This window comes from Lucilia cuprina, chromosome X (genome assembly GCF_022045245.1).
Source record: "Lucilia cuprina isolate Lc7/37 chromosome X, ASM2204524v1, whole genome shotgun sequence".
Lineage (NCBI taxonomy): Eukaryota > Metazoa > Arthropoda > Insecta > Diptera > Calliphoridae > Lucilia > Lucilia cuprina.
In genome coordinates, this window is record NC_060949.1 from 13252986 (window position 1) to 13264237 (window position 11252).

An 11252-nucleotide genomic window follows, 5' to 3' on the forward strand; every position below is an offset into this window, starting at 1 on the left:
ATACAAGATCTTTGAGCATTCAGTTAAAAGAGCCTAGAGCTAGTGAAGAGACTATAATCTTCTCTAGCATGGCTAGATTTGTAGATTTGTTGACATTTAATATGGATATTTTTAGTAATTAAGGATCGTTGAATATACGTTGAGAAAACTACATTAGTCCCTACTTTCGCCAGAGTTAATCCAGATTAAGAATTTATGGTGAAATCGGGTTTACACTTACGAGCACCCATGAAAAACACAACAGACCTCAGACAGAGCTGTCATGGAATATGGACGTTCATAACACAAGAATAGTGTGGCAAACTGAAAGAGAGAGATTAAGCCTTCCAGAGTTGAAAAAATCATTGACCTAAACAGAAGACACAAAATGCTAAAATTGTTGCACTAAAAGTTTCATTCAATACTACGCGCCAAATATGTGTAAATGAATTAGTTTATTTTTTTTTTTATTTTTCTGAAAGAGAGAGATTAAGCCTTCCTGAGTTGAAAAAATCATTGACCCAAAGAGAAGACACAAAATGCTAAAATTGTTGCACTTAAAAGTTTCATTCAATACTACGCGCCAAATATTTTTTTATTTTTCTGAAGTATGGCTAAGTACTTTTTTATACCCTTCACCTTCGTGAGAGGGTATATATAAGTTTTTCATTCCGTTTTAAATTTGTATAATATATTTGTTCGACCCTATAACGTATATATATTCTGGATCCTTATAGATAGTGAAGTCGATTAAGCCATGTCCGTCTGTCTGTTGAAATCAGTTTTTAGAGGACCCCAGATATCGGCGAGATCCAAAACTTTAATAATTCTGTTAGACATGCTTTCGAGAAGATCGCTATTTAAAATTAACAAAATCGGTCTATAAATAACGGAGATATGAGCAAAAATCCGAGACAACCTCTGAAAATTTTATTAAAAAAGACATATTTTTTATGCTTTGTTAAAAATGCGACAACACCGTAAATTGGAAAAAGATGTATATGTGTGTGTAGGTTAGGTTAGGTAGGCAGGTCGTCCTCGCGATCATCACTGGGGACACACTTGGGTCCAGTATTCTGATCCCTTTGTGATACCTGAAAGGAGAGAAAATGGTCGGTGTATTAGTACACTTCGACCAAAAAATAACACATATCACTGGGGACACACGTGGGTCCAGTATTCTGATCCCTTTGTGGTATCTGAAAAGAGAGAAAATGGTCGGCGTATTAGTACACTTCGGTAACATCTGCAAGATGCAAAATTCATATAATCCATGTAAAATAACTGATAGGAGACATGAAGTAGACTCCTTACTCTCATAATCTATTTTGTTCTATGCAGTTTAAATAATGCACCGATTTCAACAATTTTTAAATTTTGTAAATTCGATTTTTCGGCTGTACTCGGATGGGTACAGCAGGACAATATGGGTATAAATACAAATCAATAAAAAAGTTTAAGACTAATTATTATTATTATTATTTTTTAAATATTTCAGCATTTTGTTACATAAAAAAATCGAATAAATTAGTAAGAATTTTTGCGGCCTGTACCTTGCGCACAAGGTTTACATGGACAGCCAGCCAGCCGGCCAGACGGACGTACGGACATAGCTTAATCGACTCAGAAAATGATTCTAAGCCGATTGGTATACTTTAAGGTGGGTATTAGACGAATATTTTTCTATGTTACAAACATCAGCACAAACCCAATATACATTCCCCACTAAAGTGGTGTAGGGTATAAATTGCTTTTACTTAACGAATTTGTTAATTCTGTTTAACTTACAAACACTCACCTGGTTTTATTTCAATAACAAAATCAACAGAATTTATATACTGTTCAGGTATATGTAGGAAGTAATCCTGGCTTTATTATAAAGTTGACAACAAATTTAATAATTAAAATTACGTTTCCATCACAGGTAATTTTATTTCATTTACAAAAAACCAAAAAATTGTAATTAATTATGGTTATAAATTTTGTAAATAAATAACTAAAAAATTTGCATATATATTGTGTATGTTTTCAAATTAAAGCAAATTCCATCAACATAAAATTCTAGAGTTAAATAACAAAAAATTTGAATGTTACGAATGAATACAATATATGTATTAAAAGTCGCAGTCTCGGAAACTGATAGAGTTCCCAAATTGTGTATGAACTACATATCATTTATACTATCCGTACGAATACATGGTGGGCAGCTTACCAATAACGGTCGTAGTACCTTTCATATAAAGAAAACATTAAATTAGTATATTTCTGAGCCACTTTACGCATAAATAGTAATGGCAAAAATAGACGGACTAATAAATGGGCGCATAGGCAATAAAAAAGCGGACTATCAATAGATCACTTAAACGCAAATATTTCATTGAAGCATAAAGTTATCTGAATAATTGTAAGTATATTTAAAAAGTGAAAAATTTTTTCATGGACTCAAAATCATAGAATACCACTTGATCAAACATATTTATTTTTTTGCATGTGTTTGGTCATAAAAACTATTCGATTAGTTCATTGAGTTACAAATAAATATTTATCGTTTAGTTTTTTATGACCTTTAGTAATGATAAGAATGGTAGCACTAAGATGCACATTAATTCTCTTGCTTATGTAACGAATAGACATTATGAGATATAATTAGAAATAGATCATATTCTTATCACTAGCGCACTTGAAAACCCACCCTTAAATGGGAATATGAAATTGATAAGATTGAATGCATAAAAAGAGTGCGTGAGGTCTTTTCTTAATTCTAAGTTAGTTTTAAGATTTTGTTAAATAGTTCTTAAGTTTTTAGTTTTAAAAATAAATTTAGTGTTATTCAAGATTCGTAAGAGTGCTTTACAACCACTCGCGGTCTTGTAACATTCACTGGTAAATTTTGTATTTCTATTTTAATACATTTTTTACACCACTTGATTCTGAGGTTCTTTTGTAACCATATTATAAAATGATATTTAATCTATTGGGATTATAAAATATTTTTTGCATATTTTTGCATACCCCATACACATTTTTTCAAAAGTTCAACATGAATCGCAAAAGTGGCATTAGTACATTTTTGTTGTTTTCTAGGCGTTCAGCTGTGCCATTTAAAACTTACATAAAGTCATTGATTTTATTGTACGAGATAACATCAGTGAAAATTAAAACAAATTTGCTTAAATCAAGTAAGAGTGCTATATTCGGCTATTCCGAATCTTAAATACCCTTCACCTACACTATTACAAAACAATTAGTTTTATAAATTTTAAATTTTTTTCCCGACTACATTATTATTACACCAAAAGCAAAACAAAATGAACAACAACGCTAAACGAAATAAAAAACAAAATACGCGAGGCAATTAAACCAACAGACATCTAAACATACATAACGAAAAACACAGAAAAACCAAAAAAATAAACAACGCAATAAAACCAATCACATCTAATATACGAACAAAATTCACAAAAAGAAAACAAAAACAAAATACACAACTCAATGAAGCCAACAGCATCCAAACATGCAAAACAAAATACACAGCTGAATAAAACCAAATACATCTCCTCTCACGTGTACATATTTTTCCTATATACAGTGTTGTTGTTGCTTATTTAACAAAGCATGAAAAAAATATGACATTGTTTGATGAAATTTTTAGAGGTTGTCTCGGATTTTTGCTCATATCTCCGTTATTTACGGGTCCATCTTGCTGATTTTAAATAGCGATCTTCTCGAAAGCATGTCTAACAGAATTATTGAAGATTCGGATTTCTCCGATATCTGGGGTCCTCTAAAAACAGATTTCAAATGTAAATTTTTGATATTTTAAAAAGTGTGATAAGAAACCTAAGGATTGTCCAGATAATATAACAAATGTATTTATTTATTTTGCACACAAAAAATATTATTAAATTTGGTTTCTTCCCATATAATACCTAAATTCGAATACTTATGAGAGACACTGTATATACTTTATAGGGTCGAAAAATTATATTATAGAAATTACAACCGGAATGACAAAGTTATATATACCCTTATCACGAAGGTGAAAGGTATAAAAACACAAAAAATTAGCAAAAGCAACACTTTTTACATATAAAAAATATATTTATTGTTTATGGGCAAAAAGTACCAATTTTTACCCGTTTTTCCCCTTTTGTCCCTTTCTGGGCCATGTTACGAAAAATATATATAGCCATTGATGCTCCCTAGTGTAGATCTATCGAGTTTTTAAAATTGATGTGTTTTTGTAACATGTACTAGCGAAATTGGAATACGTACAAGAGGTGCAAATAGTACCAAAAATACAAATATTTTCCGGTTTTTACCTTTGTGTTTTAAATCTTTCTAAAAAAATAATATTGAATTAATATTATTTTAAGTAATTTTTCACTCATATTTAGAATTTTGACTCTATAACAGAGAAGATCAATATTGCCATTACATAGCACGCTGACTCTAAGTTGATACACATATACTATAGGTTTAATTCTTCTTCATTTTATAATAATAAATATCAGTTGGTTTGCTCTTAACTTGAAAAACAAAATTAAATCAGTTGCTGATCAGAACTTGTCTAAGCAAGGTATGTGCGCGGCGTTTTTAAAATAGACAAAGAAATACAAGAACAAACTTTTGAGAAAGCCGAATTAATGTAGGAGAACATGAGAGAACAGTTGATAATTTTTTATATATAGACTTTGATATACGCTGGCTGTCAAAATCCATAATAAATATTTGGCAGTTAGCATATACTTTATAGTTTGTAGTAATTTTATTAGAATACTTTTAATTTGAATTGAATTTTGTTCTCTGCTGTTTTACCAACACAAATAAAACTATGATAGTTTATGGTAGTATGTGTTTGAGCAACACTGCTCTATAAATATATTTTTTTACAAATGAATGTGGAATGCCCTATTTTGCCCGTTTTTACACCTTGAAAGGTTGGCAGTCGGAAAAGTACTTTACTTTTAAGGGTTTTGAGAGATAAAACACAAATATTTCCACGTTTGAATAAAAAATTAAATTAATTGTTACAAGTCAATTTTTGACGTTTAAGAATTATTTTGTAAGGGGGCAAGTGTCAAATAAGGGACTATCATTACAAAAATCTGCCATTCCCCGACAGCCGGTTCTACGTACCGGAATGACCCGAAATTTTTCGGCCAAGGGCTGTCAACCTCAGCAACAACTACACATTTTTACCAACGGAGCAACATCTTCCGGCATTGCTGCTCCGTATCCTATTGGTCCGTGCCGGAATCGAATTAAATCCCGGACCATGGTTCTGTACAGTTTGCCAGAACCGGTTGCACCATATGTCCACCCAATTAAGGTGCAACACTTGTTTGGGCTGGTGTCACCTCAGAAACTGCTCTGGACTAAATCATCATCGGGAGTGGTCGGAGACTTTTGTCCAGGAGACAAAACTGACGAGTAATTCCAGTCTGCACAGTTGTAACGGTTACAACGTTCTCCGAAAAGACCGCACCAGAAGCAACGGTGGGGGCATTGCATTTATAATTCATAACACAGTGCAGTATAGAGCTCTTTCCCTTGATCTCAACGCTAGGGACCAATACCTTGAAGTCGAAGGTATTGCAGTCAGATCGGGGGAAACTGACCTAGAGCTCTATAATGTCTACATTCCGCCAGTAGCCAGTTGTCTATCAGGCTACCGTCCTGACATTAGGACATTATTAGACGGCGATATGCGTCTAGTCCTTGGGGACTTTAACGCGCATCATCAGCTCTGGCACTCTAGTCTAGGGGAAGACCAGAGAGGCGCGTCACTGGCGGAACAAATTGATGAATCCACCTTCTGCACAATAAATGATGATGCCCCCACACGGATTATGGGTAACTGCGCCAGCTCTCCAGACATCACAATAGCGAGCTCTGGTCTGATAAACTACGCAACGTGGAGAGCAGTAGTTTCTCTAGCCTCAGACCACTTACCCATAATCATTTGTCTGGATCGACCCAATGACTTTATCGTCTCTGAACGCCGTCTCTACATAAACCAAAAGAAAGCAGACTGGCCCGGCTTCGGAGAATTCACTGATCGCATCTTCAATGATCTTCCAGCGTTGTTCGCAAACTTCAACAACTTCCAGTCTCGAACATTCCACAACCTTTCACCCCGTCTGAAGTGGCAGTGGCCATCAACGCAGCCAAACCATCTAAGGCGATTGGCCCCGACGGCATATCCATGCTGATGCTGAAACACCTTGGTGAACGGGGAGTCGAGTACTTGACAATGGTTTTTAACCTGTCAATGAGCAGCCTGATAATACCCTATGCCTGGAAAAAGGGTAGAGTCATCCCGATACTGAAACCAGGGAAGAACGCGACATAGGGTCAATCCTACAGGCCGATTTCCCTCCTGTCACCAGTCGCGAAGACTCTTGAGGCGCTCCTCCTCCCCCTGCTGTCCTGCCATCTTACAGCAGCTCGCCACCAGCATGGATTCCGTAAGATGCACAGCACCACCTCAGCATTAACCGCCATAACCACTCAGATCTCACAAGGGCTTAAACCAGCAGAGGCCTTGTGAAAGGACAATCCTAGTGGCGCTAGATTTATCGAAAGCCTTCGATACAGTCAGCCATGCCACACTCTTCCAGGACATCCTGCAGTCCACCATGCCCAACAACTTGAAGAGATGGATTGTAAATTATCTGAGTGGCCGTCAGTCGTTCGTTGAGTTTAGAGACAAACGTTCCAAAACCCGTAGAGTTAAACAGGGAGTACCACAGGGCGGTGTCTTATCCCCCCTATTGTTTAATTTCTACCTCTCTAAACTCCCCACACCTCCACAAGGTGTGGAAGTGATATCATATGCGGACGACTGTACCATTATGACGACGGGCCAAAACGTTGATGAGCTATGCGATCGAGTGAATGGTTATCTCGGAGAAATACACAACTTCTTCACTGGACGTAACCTGAAATGGACAAAGAAACCTTGTTGGCTACCTATAAAACTATTGGCCGGTCAGTGGTCAATTATGCTGCTCCAGTGTGGTCTCCATCGCTGAGTGATACCCAGTGGAGAAATATTCAAAGCTGCCAAAATGCCGCCCTAAGGACTGTAACGGGCTGCATGCAAATAACCTCAGAACACCATATACATGAGGAAACGAAGGTTCTCCCAGTCAAGGAACATAATGTCATGCTGACTAAACAGTTCCTCCTGGGATGTCACCGGAGGAGTCATCCCAACTTTAACATCACACAGTTGGATGCTCCCCCGAGGCATGTCAGGAAGGACCTTCGTGTATACGAAGAGAGCATACGTAGTTATGTTCAGGATCCCTTAGATCGGACTTCGTATACAGCAGCTTTGAACGACATTCATAGAGAGACGCCATCAATACCGCGGTTTCAGGTACCGCATGAATGTCGTTCTTGGAGGTCGCCCACCGCCCATAGCAGAAATAGAGAAGAACCTGCCGCGGAAAAACAAGAGTTGCTCTGGCACAACTGAGATCGGGATGGAGCAACAGGCTCAACGCCTACTGGTCCCGCATAGACCGTGCCGTCCCCAATATATGCCCATCTTGTGGACAGGGTCCCCATGATACCCACCACATATTCAACTGTCCAGCCCACCCTACTTCACTTAGCCCAATGGATTTATGGACTAACCCCATTGAAGTAGCCCAATTTCTTGGCTTGGACCTAAATACAGAACCCCCGGATTAAAATTGTATAGTTTAAGCTGTTACAACAACAACAACAACAACAAAAATCTGCAGTGTCATTTATACTTATATAAAACTTATTTGTGCCAATTTTTATAGAGATAATAGTATATATTACGTAATTATGGCATAAAAAGCCCAAATCGGGTGGTGCGGTTGTATGGGGGCTAGGTGAAATAATGGACCGATTTCAACAATAGGCATCGTCCTTGTGCCAAAAAGCATGCTTGGTCCAAGTTTCATCAAATTATCTTGAAAATTGTGGCCTGTACCTTGCGCACAAGGCTTACATGGACAGCCGGACATGTCTTAATCGACTTAAAATGTGATTCTGAGTCGATCGGTATACTTAAAGGTGTAGGACCAATATTTTTGTGTGTTAAAAACATCAGCACAAACGTATAATACCCTCCCCACTATAGTGGTGTAGGGTATTAAAAGTGATATAGCCTATTGACGTTTTTATAGCTTTATATTTAATAATTTCAAAATTCAGAGTTTAGTCCCCCTAAAATTGCAAGATCTGACACTGTGCGGTCACACAATTAGTCATAGCTCCTATATAAGGTCTTCATTGCTATCTTGATAAAAATTCGATACAAAAATGTGTATATACAGTGTCTCTCATAAGTATTCGAATTTAGGTATAATATGAAAAGAAACCAAATTTAATAACATATTTTGTATGCAAAAGATTCCTTGATGTGTCTAAAAATAATAATTTTTGTTATAAGGATCTGTTTTTAAACATTCCAAAATATATTTTTGGTGTCGTTCTTCTGTTTCTAATTAAATTATCTAGATCTTAACACCCTTTTCGTACCACTAGGATCGATATTTTCCGACAAAGTTGGCTATTATATATTATTGTAGATATAAGCACTAATATATTTTAAATTTTCAAGACATCGTAGCGGTATACAACTCGAAAACATTCCTTACAGTAAATTTTAGTTGTTACTACTCATAACATTCATGATTATGTTGCCCATTACAACAACACTGTATGTTCAAAATTTTGGGTTTATTTTGATCATAGTAGATAATATTTAAACAGATATCAATATTTTTGAGTTATAAAAAGAATGATTCCACTATATGGCGTTTCTTCGAGGTAGAGAGTTTAAATTATAAATTCGTTAATACAATCGACATTTCTCGTTACTTTACGATATTTTTACTTTTTACCGATCGCATTTCTACTGATTAGAGTAGAATATGGACTTTCCTATAAACTAGACAATAATCTATAGGCTAGTTTTTTCACTAGCTTATAGACTATCTATCCTCAAGTTCATAGAGAGACAATAGGCTGCCTATGAACCAGTCTATTGACTAAATGGTATTAAAATTGACTTGTCTTATGATCTATAGTTTTTAAGTACTTTTAACTAGAAGTTTTAAGTATTTATGAATTACGCTTGTATTCATAAAAATTCCTTTTTTATGTTTTTAATGCACACAATAGTTAAATAATACTTCAGCCTTAAATACCATTAATAAAATTGTGAAATTCACAAACGAACAATAAACCTACTTTAACAATTGTGCTGTTTTTGCTTTACTTGACAGCACTGTACAGTTGTGTAAATATGTGTAAATATAACATATAATTTTTAATTATTATTTAAAGTACTCTAAAACCTCGTTTTATGCGTATTTAGTATATCATTTGGAATTTGTATTATGTTATTATTTATTACTTTATTTTCCATAATTTTTTAATGGTTTCAGTGAAGAATTAAATTTTTGTTGATTTTTTTATGCAATTTTGTTTGACATTTGAGGAAATAATTTGAAAATGTGGGGTTTTTTATTAAAAACCCAATTAGTATATTTTGTATGAAGCTAATGTATCGTTTTGTGCGAATTCGAATATTGATTAATTTCTTTGATATTTGACAAATTTTAAGGCCGTCAAATATATTTTGTATTGTTTAATTTAAAATTGATTTAACTACCTTTTTAAAATACTATTTATAACAACGTTAGAATCCTATAAAGCTTCCCTTTTTTTTGCAACTTTGTTGGAAGATTCTAACGAGTAACCGCTAACGGTGCTTAAATATTGTTTGCCACCAAAATTATGCTTGTTTCGTTTGACATTATAAATCACTTTTGATTTGTCTACGACACAAGCACTACGTGTAATTACATTTACAAAACCATCTACTTCTACGAGGTAATATTTTGGTTTAAATAAAAAAGAGATCTTCATCTCTAATAAATTTGAAATACTCATTTGTTTTATTTTTTTTATAAAATCTTGGGAAACTTGTTCGAGCTGAACATTTGGTCCTTCGAACCGGATTTCTTAGATCATTTATCGGATTTTTTGGATCTTTATATCAGTACCGGATCTTTGGCACCCTCAACTCCATTCCTTAATACAGTACCCCGGAGATATCTTTATCATTTATTTCTACGAAATAAGGTACGTAAATATAATTCAATTGTGAGCAAGTGATAAAATTCGTTTGATTTGTTTCGCGAACATACACACACATTTCTTTTGTGAATTTTTGTTTTATTTTTTTTAATTTGTGGATACATCTCACTAATTCGAACTCTAATTTATATTTAAAATTTTTTAATTTATTTTGATCCTACGGACAATATATAAAAGTAAATTTTATTAAAATTTTATTACAAAAAACAGTGGTTTTTACATTTTCTTTTGTGCCTTATTTGTTTACAGATTTAGATCTGTAAAATGAAACAATAAAATACATAAACGGTTGATTCTTCTTCTACCTTTATCACCCTACGTTCGGCCAGTTTGACTATTACCACATTTGCTTATATACATTTTGTAGTCAAGTGGTATTATTAATTTATTTATTTTAAACGACTTTTTGCAAATATTAAAAAATGTCGGTTTCGCCACTAAACTCGTTTATTAGAGCATCGGATGCTCTTATTGCATTCGAGGCTATGTTTAGTATTTTTGACGAAGAAATTCGTACGGTTTTTACTTTGGAGATTCAGAGTCAAGAGTTAAAAACACTTTGGGGTAAAGTTAAGACGACGTATAATGAATGTCTTAACTCTTTAGAGTTCGAAGAATTTGATGTGGCAGCGGCTAAATATAAAGCTACCTACACAGCGTATATCCAATGCGGAGGATCTATCCATGAAAAAATAGATGAATTCAAATCTGCTTTGAAAAGCAATGAATCTCCAACGGTAAATTCGAACTCCGGTAATACAGATCATAATCTAGCACTACCTCCTTGTGATATTGATTCATTCAGAGGTGATTATGTTTCTTGGCCCGCTTTTAGGGATTTATTTACCGCAATTTTTGTTAATAACTCGCGGCTTAGCAATATAGAACGGCTTTGCCATTTAATAAGAAAAACCGAGCGTGAAGCAAAAGAAATCGTTTCTAAATATCCACTTGTTAACGCAAGTTTTGAAGTAGCCTGGCACGATTTAAAGGAAGCATATTAGAATCCTCGTATGTTGGTACATAACCAACTAAAACTTATTTTTGGCCTTTCTTTCCTTGCCAAGGAATCGATAGCAGCACTCAAAACACTACAACGCGGAATTAATAGTTGCCTTTCG

General features: G+C 34.7%; 1 protein-coding gene across 4 annotated transcripts in view; it reads left to right on the forward strand.

Moving 5' to 3' along the window:
* The window catches only part of LOC111685236 (RING finger protein 11), a 91323-nt gene that overhangs the window by 22658 nt on the left and 57413 nt on the right, over positions 1-11252 (forward strand). The window contains exon 1 of one of the 4 annotated variants that reach the window (XM_046956416.1): positions 1583-1639. The exons of the other annotated variants lie outside the window; for them this stretch is intronic. The gene's annotated coding sequence lies outside the window, so the exon portion shown is untranslated. Of the gene's footprint in view, positions 1-1582; positions 1640-11252 lie in introns of those variants that run through there. 4 annotated transcript variants of the gene reach the window in all.